Below are 15273 nucleotides of genomic sequence, written 5' to 3'. Positions count from 1 at the left end.
AACGCAAAAAAATAAAGGGGAATCTCACCCCCTTCTTTATCATAAAGAAAAGATATATTTTAAAACTTCTTTAAAAAGAAGTGCCTCTATATTTATATTATAGATTTATCCACTTAGATGAATAAATATTATTAATGAATATGTATCACAATCCATCTCGAGGTATTTGGATCAATACCTATTCGGTGGATCTTTTTTTTTCTCTGCCAGGAACCAGATTTGAACTGGTGACACGAGGATTTTCAGTCCTCTGCTCTACCAACTGAGCTATCCTGACCTTTTCTTGTGCATCATCCTAGTAGAGTATTTGTATCTATGTCAATTAAAAGGACTAAAAATTAATTAAAGTATTTCAAATTTAAAATTTGAAAATGGGGGGGTAGTCCTATGCATTGTGCATGGTTTACTTAAATAAAACTTAAAAATAGAGTGAATAACCAAGATTTCTTGCCGATACTCTAATAAAAAAGAAATCTATTCAATGAATAGGATAAGATCCATTGAGTTCTCTTCGCATTCCTTTGTGAAAGAGTAGAATGAGAAAGCTAATGAATCTTAAACCCATTGCATTGATAAAAAGAAAAAAAAGAGGATAAATAATAATAATATAGTATAGTTAGGGAATAAAAGAGGATTTGGGGATAGAGGGACTTGAACCCTCACAACTTATAAAGTCGACGGATTTTCCTTTTACTAGAAATTTCATTGTTGTCAGTATTGACATGTAGAATGGGACTCTCTCTTTGTCCTCGTCCGATTAATCCACTTTTTTAAAGATCTCGAAAACTTTGAATTTGAATTGAAGAATTTGATTATTCAATATTCGATTGGAGTGGATTCACAATAATGAAAAAAAAAAATTATGATATGAGTTTTTTATTTCATAATCATTATCATTTCTAATTTCATTTTTAAAAAAGATAAAGAACCTATATTATAATTATAATATAATATGAGTTCTGTGATTAATCGTTTGCTATGTCAGTATCTATACGTGTTTATTAAATGTATAAGGTATAAAACCCCTCTTTCTCTAATTTAGAATTAGAAGGAATTCCACTAACAACACAACGTAATTAACTCGATTCGTTAGAACAGCTTCCATTGAGTCTCTGCACCTATCCTTTTCCTTTGTATTCTAGTTCGAGAACCCCTTGTTTTCTCAAAACACGGATTTGGCTCAGGATTGCCCTTTTTTAATTCCAGGGTTTCTCTGAATTTGGAAGTTACCACTTAGCAGGTTTCCATACCAAGGCTCAATACAATCAAGTCCGTAGCGTCTACCGATTTCGCCATATCCCCATTTCCCTCTTCTTTGAGACCAGGATTCCTTGTGTAATTTCATCCATCTCTTAGTTTTTTTTTTTGAATCATTGAGTTCATCACTCAACGTAGTCTAGCAGTTCAGTTCGACTCTATTTGAGAGACCTCGCTTGCTTATTGCAATTCAGAATTGAATTGATTCTATCCTTGATGTATTTGCAATTCAATCCGAATCAATATATCCAAAAGTTTTTATCTCCCCCACCTCCCGTCTTACTTTTTTATAGTATTCAAAATTATACTATAACGCTTGATATTTATTCTTTTTTTCTAATCAGAATTAGCAATTTTATTTACTCTGACTCTATGTTCCCCTTAGTGAAATATTAATCCTCAAATTATTAACAAATAATAAAGTCTATAATGATCAAATGAAAATACCAATAAATTCTATAATTTTATTTTTTAATATCCTATAGTTAAGCATATCAAGCTAACTTTATCTTTAAGAAGTTTTAGTATTTTTTTATTTTTATAAGTATAACTTCAAATTTAGAACTAGTTAATAGCTAAGATTAATAACTAATATCTGAGATTTTACGGATTTCCTATACTATACCTATTTCTATTTGTTACACTATTTCCGTTATGTAAGCCCACTTAGCTCAGAGGTTAGAGCATCGCATTTGTAATGCGAGGGTCATCGGTTCAAATCCGATAGTCGGCTTTTTTTTTTCTCTATCGATGTTCTACGAACAAGAATCTCTTTTTTTCCGAATTAAATGGAGAATCCAGGATCTTTTATGTTTTTTACCTTACAATTTTGCTAGATACAAAACAATAAAATAAATAATATATATACAAAAAATAAAGATTTTGATGAAATTCCATTTTTTTGGGTACTTTAGTTGATTTTACTCTGTTTATCCTGTAGTTTAATTCAGTTTTAATTTCGATGTATTCTGTAATGTAAATACAATGAAATTAATTGTGTAAAATGAAATTTCAATAAAATAAAAAAAGGAGTCTTCATGTCCCGTTATCGAGGACCTCGTTTAAAAAAAATACGCCGTCTGGGAGCTTTACCAGGACTCACTAGAAAAACACCTAAATCCGGAAGTAATCTTAAAAAAAAATTCAATTCTGGGAAAAAGGAGCAATATCGTATTCGTCTTCAAGAAAAACAGAAATTGCGTTTTCATTATGGTCTGACAGAACGACAATTACTTAGATATGTACATATCGCTGGAAAAGCAAAAAGGTCAACAGGCCAGGTTTTACTACAATTACTTGAAATGCGTTTGGATAATATCCTTTTTCGATTGGGTATGGCTTCAACCATTCCTGGGGCCCGCCAATTAGTCAACCATAGACATATTTTAGTTAATGGTCGTATAGTCAATATACCAAGTTTTCGTTGCAAACCCCGAGATATTATTACTACGAAAGATAACCAAAGATCAAAAGGTCTGGTTCAAAATTATATTGCTTCATCGGACCCGGGGAAATTGCCAAAGCATTTGGCGATTGACACGTTGGAATATAAAGGACTAGTAAATAAAATCCTAGATAGGAAGTGGGTCGGTCTCAAAATAAATGAGTTGTTAGTTGTAGAATATTACTCTCGTCAGACTTGAACTTAACGAAAAAAAGGAAAGGTTCATAGAATTTTCTTCCCCTTCCCCTTTCCCCGAACTAAATCGCCCTAAGACCATTACCATTAATTTGTATTTTCCCATCAACTAGCTAAAATTGATTAACCCTAGGATTAGGATCCTTTTTTCTTTTTTCCTCTATGTGTATTTTACATACCACAGTAATTTGCTATAGAGAATTTCTAATTTCTATTAAATCAAAATAAGATAATATAAGATATTATTGCTGGAAAAAATTGTTATTTGATTTGATACATTGTGATCCTTAACGTTGATGAATTAAGAAAAACGGAAAGAGAGGGATTCGAACCCTCGGTAAACAAAAGTCTACATAGCAGTTCCAATGCTACGCCTTGAACCGCTCGGCCATCTCTCCTACATAACTTATTATGGAAAATAAACTGAGTGAATAGCGAGTTTTCTTATTCCTGCAGTACAGGTACAACCGCAACCACTCGGGGGTTCCATAGTTCTATTGGAAAAATTCCTTTTGATCTAAGTGGAAGGATACAGGATTTTTTACTAGAAATTGCGCTCGCTATAAAAAAAAAGTTTTAATTTGGGTTTTCCCGCAACTAAAGAAAAAGAAAATGGAAGAATTCTTCTTATTGCATAATAAAATAAAGAAACCTTAGAATTCCGTTTGCATAAGATACGCTACACCATACTATCGAAATCAAAAATAGGGTATGAGACAATTAATAACTTTGAAAACACGAAATAGTTGATAACATAAGTTGTTGTTCAGAAATAGCAAAGTGGAATGAAATCCAGTCTTAGTCAAATATTTCATATCTCTTCGTGTCCAAGCAGAAGGAAAAGGATACAATTTGAGCTGAGCGGAAAATCCATATCTCTATCTCTCTTATCCATTTAAAGCATATGGATTTAGAGTAGAGCATATGGATCAATCTATTTATAATTATAAGAATCGAATGTGTTTGTTTTTATGTTATTTTGTGAAGGAATGAAAACAATTCTATATAGAATGGGTTGGGAATTATGCCTAGATCCCGTGTAAATGGAAATTTCATTGATAAGACCTCCTCAATTGTAGCCAATATTTTATTGCGAATAATTCCGACAACCTCAGGAGAAAAAAAGGCATTTACTTATTATAGAGATGGTGCGATTTGACTCTTTTTTTTTGCTTTTTTTTAGCCCTACCTATACCTCAGTCTTACGAAAAAGAGAGGGGGTTGGCATAGAGAGAACCAAATTTGTAAAGCAAACAAACCCACGCTTCGGGAAGGTGAGGCGAACTAACAATTCCTTCCGTCGTGTATCCTCGATTGATGCGGCTTCAGATACTTCAATTGTAGATTTGAGTATTGAGCGAAAGGTTACACCTACAGGATATGGTATGGTATGGATTACAGGCCAATCCTACTCTATTAGTATCCGTAGGCAGCATAGGGGAGAAAAGCACTACACCTAGAAATAGGAATCAACAAGAGAAAAACTTTGTTAGAAATTACCCCTTTCCTGATCGGTATCAGGGCTGGGAAGAATGGTTGGGATAACAAACAACCATCAGGTTTGTACTTTGGATACCCCTATAACCATCAAAGATCGTTGAAGTAGCTAATTCCTCTAAATAGGAGGCGTTGAGAACAAAGAAATTATTGGAGCTATCGTTTTCCTCTAGCATTAATAGAATTCATTGGTGTTAAGAAAAACCTCTTGTGGGAAGGTTGGCTAGAGATTTCTTGGAAAAATACCAGCCCCTTTCGGTTCATAATGAGACGGGACTAATTCTATTTTGATTCTATAGATTATTTCGCTTAGTACTATTATGTACAGAAGGGAGGAGCCGTATGAGATGAAAACCTCATGTACGGTTTTGGAACGGAGATTTTTTGAATAGAATGAACGACCGTAACGGATGTTGGCTCAATCCGAAGGAAATTATGCGGAAGCTTTGCAAAATTATTATGAAGCTACGCGACTAGAAATCGATCCCTATGATCGAAGTTATATACTCTATAACATAGGCCTTATACACACAAGCAATGGAGAGCATACAAAGGCTTTGGAATATTATTTCCGGGCACTAGAACGAAACCCCTTCTTACCGCAAGCTTTTAATAATATGGCCGTGATCTGTCATTACGTGCGACTATCTCCACTATAGAAAGAAAAAAAAAAAGAGAGGATCAAATTTTCTAGTAAATACTAGAAAAAAGGGCTTTCTACATAGGGATCGTAAAAACAACGATTTTTCCCTATCAGCTGTAGGAAGGAAGGACACTTCACGAGAATCAAAAAACGAAGAAAGTATGGCCTATACTACTACTCTATGGATAAAGTTTCTCAAATTGATAGAGAAAGCACCGTAAAGATCAATTAGTGAGCGACTGGGTCGATACAACTAAAAAAAACTGCTTACTTATCCCATGATATGGGGCAAAATTTAGGAATCCGCTTATGTAATAGAGCCGATCCACTAAGGGATTAAGCAGCGGTGTAGTATCAGATCCCAAAGATAGTAAGTTCTTTTTTCTTTCTTATGGAAAAAAGTCTTTTTCAAGGATTCTATAGAGATTTCATATATGAAAACGGGATAGTTACCTTTCAGAAAATTTGAACGAAGGCTCTATATCTATCTATGCTTCATTCTTCTGAAGGTGGGAAAAAAGATCAAACTGATTATTGATAAAAATTAGGGTTTGAAACTTAGGTAATTAATTTCTTCTGCTTAACCCAAGAACAAATTGGATCGATTTTTGATAAATCGAATTCAGTTAAGATAGGGGAAATTCAGATAGCAATTTCTGAGCCGTATGAGGTAGGAAACTCTCAAGTACGGTTCTAAGGGAAGGAACTTCCTATTCCGACCGAGGAGAACAGGCCATTCTACAGGGTGATTCGGAAATTGCGGAAGCTTGGTTTGATCAAGCTGCTGAATATTGGAAACAAGCTATAGCGCTTACTCCGGGAAATTATATTGAAGCACAGAACTGGTTGAAGATTACGAAGCGCTTTGAATTTGAATAAGACCATGCTCCTTCTTTTTCATAAAATGGGTGGTTTGGTTGTTGATCCATTAATCAAATAAATTAGGTCGTAAGATCGAATCAAGAATTTCATTATATCCATTTCTTATACCTTCTATTTTATATGATATTTCATAAGAATAAACCATAGGGATAGGGTCTAGAATAGAAGTAATAAACTGAATAAAAAGAGGGGGCAATCTAAATATTGCTAATATATTAGGACCATCTTATTAATAATTCTAATGAGTTATCTTGGAATTTAGAATCAAATAAAAAACCCTATATTATGCTCAAGGAAAGTAGATATAGATAGGAGCTTATGCCCTCAAAAAAAAATACACTAGTTTCTTAAATTAAAAATAAAAAAGATTTTTTTCTTACGTCGAGAAATATTTGTTTTTCAAGATAAACAATGTCCGTTAGGCACCTAATCTTTATGTCATAATAGACCCGAACACTTGCCTCGGATTGACTTCAATATATAATTGCTCCAGTGAATAACTAAAAAAAAATAGAAGGATGGTAGATAGTAAAGAAAAGAACTAATCACAATATCTATCTTTCAAAATCTATCTTTCAAAATCTATCTTTCAAAATATATATCTTTCAAAGATTCACTAAAAAGACAGTTGGCGGGTCTCTTTGTATGTCTTGTCCGGAAAGAGGAGGACTTAATGATTATTCGTTCGCCGGAACCAGAAGTAAAAATTGTTGTGGATAGGGATCCTGTAAAAACATCTTTTGAGGAATGGGCCAGACCCGGCCATTTCTCAAGAACACTAGCTAAGGGCCCTGATACTACCACTTGGATCTGGAACCTACATGCTGATGCTCACGATTTCGATAGTCATACTGGTGATTTGGAGGAGATTTCTCGAAAAGTCTTTAGTGCTCATTTCGGGCAACTTTCCATTATCTTTCTTTGGTTGAGTGGCATGTACTTTCATGGCGCCCGTTTTTCCAATTATGAAGCATGGCTAAGTGATCCTACTCACATTGGACCCAGTGCTCAGGTAGTTTGGCCTATAGTAGGGCAAGAAATATTGAATGGTGATGTAGGCGGGGGTTTCCGAGGAATCCAAATAACCTCTGGTTTTTTTCAGCTTTGGCGAGCATCTGGAATAACTAGTGAATTACAACTCTATTGTACTGCAATTGGTGCATTGATTTTTGCAGCGTTAATGCTTTTTGCTGGTTGGTTCCATTATCACAAAGCCGCTCCCAAATTGGCCTGGTTCCAAGATGTAGAATCCATGTTGAATCACCACTTAGCGGGATTATTAGGACTTGGGTCTCTTTCTTGGGCGGGGCACCAAATTCATGTATCTTTACCAATTAACCAATTTCTTGACGCTGGGGTGGATCCTAAAGAGATACCACTTCCTCATGAATTTATCTTGAATCGGGACCTTTTGGCTCAACTTTATCCTAGTTTTGCCGAAGGAGCAACCCCTTTTTTCACTTTAAATTGGTCCAAATACGCAGAATTTCTGACTTTTCGCGGAGGACTAGATCCAGTAACCGGTGGTCTCTGGCTGACCGATATTGCGCACCATCATTTAGCTATTGCTATTCTTTTCCTAATCGCAGGTCATATGTATAGGACCAATTGGGGTATTGGCCATGGACTTAAAGATATTTTGGAGGCTCACAAGGGCCCATTTACAGGACAAGGCCATAAGGGTCTTTATGAAATCTTAACAACGTCATGGCATGCTCAATTATCTCTTAACCTAGCTATGCTAGGCTCTACAACCATTGTTGTAGCTCATCATATGTATTCTATGCCTCCCTATCCATACCTAGCTACTGACTATGGTACACAACTTTCCTTGTTCACACACCACATGTGGATTGGCGGATTTCTAATAGTCGGTGCTGCTGCACATGCAGCAATTTTTATGGTAAGAGACTATGATCCAACTACTCGATACAACGATCTATTAGATCGCGTCCTTAGACACCGCGATGCAATCATATCCCACCTTAACTGGGTATGTATATTTCTAGGTTTTCACAGTTTTGGCTTGTACATTCATAATGATACCATGAGTGCTTTAGGCCGTCCACAAGATATGTTTTCGGATACTGCCATACAATTACAACCTATCTTTGCTCAATGGGTACAAAATATCCATGCTACTGCGCCTGGCGTAACAGCTCCTGGTGCAACAACAAGTACTAGCTTAACGTGGGGAGGCGGCGAGTTAGTAGCAGTAGGTGGCAAAGTGGCTTTGTTACCTATTCCATTAGGAACCGCAGATTTTTTAGTCCATCACATTCATGCATTTACCATACATGTGACTGTATTAATACTTTTGAAAGGTGTTTTATTTGCTCGGAGTTCCCGTTTGATACCCGATAAAGCAAATCTAGGTTTTCGCTTTCCTTGCGATGGGCCTGGCCGAGGGGGAACATGTCAAGTATCCGCCTGGGATCATGTTTTCTTAGGTTTATTCTGGATGTACAATGCAATTTCGGTAGTCATTTTCCATTTCAGTTGGAAAATGCAGTCGGATGTTTGGGGTACTATAAGTGATCAAGGGGTGGTAACTCATATTACAGGGGGAAACTTTGCACAGAGTTCCATTACGATTAATGGGTGGCTTCGAGATTTCTTGTGGGCACAGGCATCGCAAGTCATTCAGTCTTATGGTTCTTCATTATCTGCATATGGTCTTTTTTTCTTAGGTGCTCATTTTGTCTGGGCCTTCAGTTTAATGTTTTTATTCAGCGGCCGTGGTTATTGGCAAGAACTCATTGAATCTATCGTTTGGGCTCATAACAAATTAAAAGTTGCTCCTGCTACTCAGCCTAGAGCCTTGAGCATTATACAAGGACGCGCTGTAGGAGTAACCCATTACCTTCTGGGTGGAATTGCCACGACATGGGCATTCTTCTTAGCGAGAATTATTGCAGTAGGATAGTGGCTAGGAGGATTTGAAAGGCATTATGGAATTAAGATTTCCCAGGTTTAGCCAAGGCTTAGCTCAGGACCCCACTACTCGTCGTATTTGGTTTGGTATTGCTACCGCACATGATTTCGAAAGTCATGATGATATTACTGAAGAACGTCTTTATCAGAACATTTTTGCTTCTCACTTTGGGCAATTAGCAATAATCTTTCTATGGACGTCCGGAAATCTGTTTCATGTAGCTTGGCAAGGAAATTTTGAATCATGGATACAGGATCCTTTACACGTAAGACCTATTGCTCATGCGATTTGGGATCCTCATTTTGGTCAACCCGCTGTGGAAGCCTTTACTCGAGGAGGTGCTGCTGGTCCAGTGAATATTGCTTATTCTGGAGTTTATCAGTGGTGGTATACAATAGGATTACGCACCAATGAGGATCTTTATACTGGAGCTCTTTTTCTATTATTTCTTTCTACGCTGTCCTTAATAGCGGGTTGGTTACATCTACAACCCAAATGGAAACCAAGCCTTTCGTGGTTCAAAAACGCGGAATCTCGTCTCAATCATCATTTGTCAGGACTTTTCGGGGTAAGTTCTTTGGCTTGGACAGGACATTTAGTTCATGTTGCTATTCCCGCATCCAGGGGGGAGTACGTTCGATGGAATAATTTCTTAGATGTATTACCCTATCCCCAGGGGTTGGGACCCCTTTTGACGGGTCAATGGAATCTTTATGCCCAAAACCCTGATTCGAGTAATCATTTATTTGGTACCGCTCAAGGAGCGGGAACTGCCATTCTAACTCTTCTTGGGGGATTCCACCCACAAACGCAAAGTTTGTGGCTGACCGATATGGCTCACCATCATTTAGCTATTGCATTTATTTTTCTCATTGCCGGTCACATGTATCGAACTAACTTCGGAATTGGGCACAGTATTAAAGATCTTTTAGAAGCGCATACTCCTCCGGGGGGTCGATTAGGGCGTGGGCATAAGGGCCTTTATGACACAATCAACAATTCGATTCATTTTCAGTTAGGTCTTGCTCTAGCTTCTTTAGGGGTTATTACTTCCTTAGTAGCTCAACATATGTACTCTTTACCTCCTTATGCATTCATAGCACAAGACTTTACTACTCAAGCTGCTTTATATACTCATCACCAATATATTGCAGGGTTCATCATGACAGGGGCTTTTGCTCATGGAGCTATTTTTTTCATTAGGGATTACAATCCGGAACAGAATGAGGATAATGTATTGGCAAGAATGTTAGACCATAAAGAAGCTATCATATCTCATTTAAGTTGGGCTAGCCTCTTTCTAGGATTCCATACCTTGGGCCTTTATGTTCATAACGACGTCATGCTTGCTTTTGGTACTCCAGAAAAGCAAATCTTGATCGAACCTATATTTGCCCAATGGATACAATCTGCTCATGGCAAGACGACATATGGGTTCGATATACTCTTATCTTCAACGAATGGCCCCGCTTTCAATGCGGGTCGAAGCCTATGGTTGCCCGGATGGTTGAATGCTGTTAATGAGAATAGTAATTCGCTTTTCTTAACAATAGGACCTGGGGATTTCTTGGTTCATCATGCTATTGCTCTAGGTTTGCATACAACTACATTGATTTTAGTAAAGGGCGCTTTAGATGCACGCGGTTCCAAATTAATGCCAGATAAAAAGGATTTTGGATATAGTTTTCCTTGTGACGGCCCAGGGCGCGGCGGTACTTGTGATATTTCTGCTTGGGACGCATTTTATTTGGCAGTTTTCTGGATGTTAAATACCATTGGGTGGGTTACTTTTTATTGGCATTGGAAACATATCACATTATGGCAGGGCAACGTTTCACAATTTAATGAATCCTCCACTTATTTGATGGGATGGTTAAGAGATTACCTATGGTTAAACTCTTCACAACTTATCAATGGATATAATCCTTTTGGGATGAATAGTTTATCGGTATGGGCGTGGATGTTCTTATTTGGACATCTTGTTTGGGCTACTGGATTTATGTTCTTAATTTCCTGGCGGGGGTATTGGCAGGAATTAATTGAGACTTTAGCATGGGCTCATGAACGCACACCTTTAGCTAATTTAATTCGCTGGAGAGATAAGCCCGTGGCTCTTTCCATTGTGCAAGCAAGATTGGTTGGATTAGCTCACTTTTCCGTGGGTTATATATTCACTTATGCAGCTTTCTTGATTGCCTCAACATCAGGCAAGTTTGGTTAATTTAGTTTGTTTTTTTGTACTGTATCAGCACCTAGTTCATTACTCTTGATAGAGAGGGAGGATCTGCCTTTTTAGATTTCTTTTTCTATTTATTTTTCCATCTAGGATTAGAACCGTATACTTGGTAATAATAGCAACGACACATTATGGCAAAAAAAAGTTTGATTCAGAGGGAGAAGAAGCGGCAGAAATTAGAACAGAAATATCATTTGATTCGTCAATCTTTAAAAAAAAAGATAAGAAGCAAAGTTTCTCCCTTGAGTTTGAGTGAAAAAACGAAAATGCGAGAAAAATTGCAATCCCTACCGCGTAATAGTGCACCTACACGCCTTCATCGACGTTGTTTTTTGACCGGAAGACCTAGAGCTAACTATCGACATTTTGGGCTATCCGGACACGTACTTCGAGAAATGGTTTATGAGTGTTTGTTACCGGGTGCAACAAGATCCAGTTGGTAAGGATAAAATACCCTTTCGTATTTGTATGGATTTCTGGAATTGATAATCATAGAGGAGCCCTCTTTACCATTCTGTATAAATGGACTATTCTATTTGTATAGATATTGGTAGAGGGGCGTATCCAACCCTCTTTTATCCACTAGTTACCCCTCTTTAGTTTAAGAGTATAGAGCAGTTTGGTAGCTCATAAGGCTCATAACCTTGGGGTTGCGGGTTCGATTCCCACTACCGGCTCCATACTCCTTCTTTATGATATATGCATGATATAATATATACATCATGCATTTGTATCTGGATTTTTTGATTTCCTAAAAGAGTTTTGGTCTAACAGTTTTTTCTCGGAAGAAGCAAAAAAATAAAAGAAAGAATAAAATATGAAAGAAAAGCGTCCATTGTCTAATGGATAGGACAGAGGTCTTCTAAACCTTTGGTATAGGTTCAAATCCTATTGGACGCAATCTTATTTCTATCTATTCTTTAAATAACTATACTAAACTAAAAACAAAGAAAACTTTTTTGCATGATTCAAATGAAAAAGCTTTCTCAACGATTCCTATTCTACTAACAAGAGTAGACATGCAAAATTTATTTGTTACTGAAGAGAAAACCGTTCCAGCTGTTCCTGAATAGCTTCCTTCAAAAGGATTTCCGCTTGCTCGGTGAATGTCTTGCTAGAAGATATAATTTCTTGGAATTGAGGTTTAGTATCTTTTAGATGTTTACGTAACTCATCCAGAAATTTATTTACCTGTTCAATTTCTAACGAATCAAGATATCCTCTTGTTCCGGTATAAATAGTAGCTATCTGCTCTTCCACTGGGAGAGGATTTGCCTGGGATTGTTTAAGCAATTCCCTTAATCGTCGACCCCTTGCCAATTGATTCTGACTTGTTTTATCGAGAGCAGAGGCGAATTGTGCAAAGGCTTGTAACTCTGCGAATTGCGCTAGTTCCAATTTTGATTTGCCAGCTACTTGTTTCATGGCTTTAATTTGAGCCGCGGATCCTACTCTGGAAACAGAAATACCCACATTAATAGCGGGTCGAATTCCGGCATTGAATAGATCCGCAGATAAGAATATTTGTCCATCTGTAATGGAGATTACATTAGTAGGAATATAGGCGGAAACGTCTCCAGATTGAGTCTCAACTATTGGTAAAGCGGTCATACTTCCTTCGCCTAAAAGAGAATTTAATTTAGCGGCTCTTTCTAAAAGGCGTGAATGCAAATAAAAAACATCCCCTGGATAAGCCTCACGGCCGGGAGGTCTTCTTAATAGAAGGGACATTTGGCGATAAGCTTGTGCCTGTTTGGAGAGATCATCATAAATTATTAAAGTATGCCGTTCGCGGTACATAAAATACTCAGCCAGGGCTGCTCCCGTATAAGGAGCGAGGTATTGTAATGTAGCAGGTGAATCCGCCATTTCAGCTACTACAATAGTGTATTCCATAGCCCCCTCCTCATGGAAAGTAGTTACTACTTGAGCTACGGAGGATGCTCTTTGACCGATAGCTACATAAACACATATTACACCTTGCCCTTTTTGATTGAGAATTGTATCTGTGGCTACTGCTGTTTTGCCAGTCTGTCTGTCCCCAATAATTAACTCTCGCTGACCGCGCCCTATAGGGATCATCGAATCGATAGCAATAAGCCCTGTTTGAAGAGGTTCGTATACGGAACGCCTGGAAATTATACTTGGAGCAGGAGATTCAATTAAGCGAGATTCGGAAGCTATAATTTCGCCTTTCCCATCAATAGGTTTAGCCAGAGCATTTACAACACGACCCAAGTAAGCCTCACTCACGGGTATCTGAGCAATTCTTCCTGTTGCTTTTACAAAACTTCCCTCTTGTATCATCAACCCATCGCCCATTAATACAATCCCAACATTTTTGGATTCCAAATTCAGAGCAATACCCCTAGTACCTTCTGCAAATTCGACTAATTCACCTGACATTATTTCACCAAGACCTATAATACGAGCAATCCCATCCCCCACTTGAACTACGCGACCTATATTCTCAATCCCTACTTTCCTATTATATTGTTCAATACGTTCGCGGAGAATTTTATGAATTTCGTCGACTCGAAGGGTTGCCATTAGTGTTTCTTGACTCTTTTTTCGGAAGCAAGGGGAAAAATAATGCCTAAATTCTAAACGAAAGTAGAAGTTCAAGGCCTAATTAATTTAATTATCTCTTCCATTCCAGGGACCCGAGAATGCCAATATTAGCACGAATCGTACGGAAATGTAACTCGGTATTCAAACAACTATTCAGAGTTCCTAGAGCTCCTTGTACGGCCTGTTGGAAAACCCGCTGTCGGACCTGATTCATTGCCCTTTGTTTTTCAAAATAAAGGGTTTCGTTTTTAGACTTTTCCAATTGTTCCAAACTAATAGAAGTAGCATTAATCAAATTTGCTTTTTCTCGTTCTATCTCAGAGTATCCATTCATTCGATACTCATCCGCTTCTAGTTCGACTTTCTGTAATCGAATCCGAGCTTTTTCGAGTTGCTCAATGGTCCCTCTACGCAATTCTTCTGAATTTCGAATAGTACTCAAGATCCTCTGTTTTCGATTATCTAATAAATCTTTTAATGAAAGTAGATTATTTTGTAAGTTTACAACTTTTATGATCTCTTCCCGAACCAAACATGAATCTTTCGATTCATTTGGCTCTCACGCTCCTTTTTTTTTTTTTCTATAGCTATTTCCATATCTTTTTTTTAAGTAATGAGCCTATCCTCTATCTTCTTTTTTATGTTTATATTTCAATATACCGAAACCTATATAAGACTAGATAAATATTAAGAGGACTCTTCCGCCTAGATAAAAATATATCATGGTCAGCAAAGTTGTTTCTTTATTTTTATTTGCCCTCTAGTTAATAATTTCAATTTCATTAAGAAAAACTAACTAAATAAATGGAAAATGAAAATTAATAGAATTCTTTTTTATTTTTTTTTTTCTTCAAATCCAAAAAATTTCTCTTTTTTATACATAGGTCGTCGATTCGGCATTGGTTAAAAAAGGGCAGGGTGCCCCCTTTTTTTTTTCTAGTAAATAGTTCAAACCATTTTATCGATATGAGTGTTCTATATCAGATAAATTTTACATTAGCTATTTCCCGTTTAAATTCGGTACTAATACTAATATAGTTGTAGAAAGAGTACCTCTTTTTGCCTGGACTTCAAGCAGTTTAGCTTTAACCGTGTTAATGGTCTCACATTCTTGGTTTATAGAGAATCAAAGTTGATTTACCAATGAGTCGCGAAATGCTATGGTTCTTCCATATGATTTCTGAATTTATTCAGAAGTAATTCGTCGAGATCGTGCACCCTTTTCTTATTTATCCGAAAAATACTAAAAAATATTATAAAGTGCAGCCGGATAGATCCAATCTATTCTTGAAATAGACAACTCGCACACACTCCCTTTCCAAAAAAAATCAAAACACCAACCACTACAGTTAGATTTATTAGATTTGTTGCTAAAATATCGGTATTAAGCCCGAAACTGCCAGCGGATGGCCAGTGAGCTAAAAAAACGAAAGAATGGGTTACATTTTTCATATGCTCTCCTCTTATAGATAGGACGAACAAAGAACAAAGTTTTTCGATCACTTACTTCGCTCGCCCTTTTTTGATCGGTTTTTTTAATGCAAATAGATTCAATCTAGTAATTTCTTTTAGATTAAGTCTTACGTCTTGTTTGACCGGTGAAAGACTTCCTT

General features: G+C 37.0%; 4 non-coding genes across 4 annotated transcripts; 2 read left to right on the top strand and 2 right to left on the bottom strand.

Moving 5' to 3' along the window:
• Positions 1 to 204: 204 nt before the first annotated feature.
• Positions 205 to 277, bottom strand: TRNAF-GAA (transfer RNA phenylalanine (anticodon GAA)). The gene has a single exon. It is a non-coding gene; the product is annotated as a tRNA-Phe (tRNA).
• Positions 278 to 1917: 1640 nt separating this feature from the next.
• Positions 1918 to 1990, top strand: TRNAT-UGU (transfer RNA threonine (anticodon UGU)). The gene has a single exon. It is a non-coding gene; the product is annotated as a tRNA-Thr (tRNA).
• Positions 1991 to 3207: 1217 nt separating this feature from the next.
• Positions 3208 to 3294, bottom strand: TRNAS-GGA (transfer RNA serine (anticodon GGA)). The gene has a single exon. It is a non-coding gene; the product is annotated as a tRNA-Ser (tRNA).
• An 8623-nt stretch (positions 3295 to 11917) lies between these two features.
• TRNAR-UCU (transfer RNA arginine (anticodon UCU)) lies at positions 11918 to 11989 on the top strand. Its single transcript has one exon. It is a non-coding gene; the product is annotated as a tRNA-Arg (tRNA).
• The last annotated feature ends 3284 nt before the right edge of the window (positions 11990 to 15273 follow it).

The sequence above is a fragment of the Aegilops tauschii genome, unplaced genomic scaffold (assembly GCF_002575655.3).
Source record: "Aegilops tauschii subsp. strangulata cultivar AL8/78 unplaced genomic scaffold, Aet v6.0 ptg001252l_obj, whole genome shotgun sequence".
Taxonomy (NCBI): Eukaryota; Viridiplantae; Streptophyta; class Magnoliopsida; order Poales; family Poaceae; genus Aegilops; species Aegilops tauschii.
Note: the sequence above shows the minus strand (reverse complement) of the source record. Positions and strands in the feature narration are given on the sequence as shown.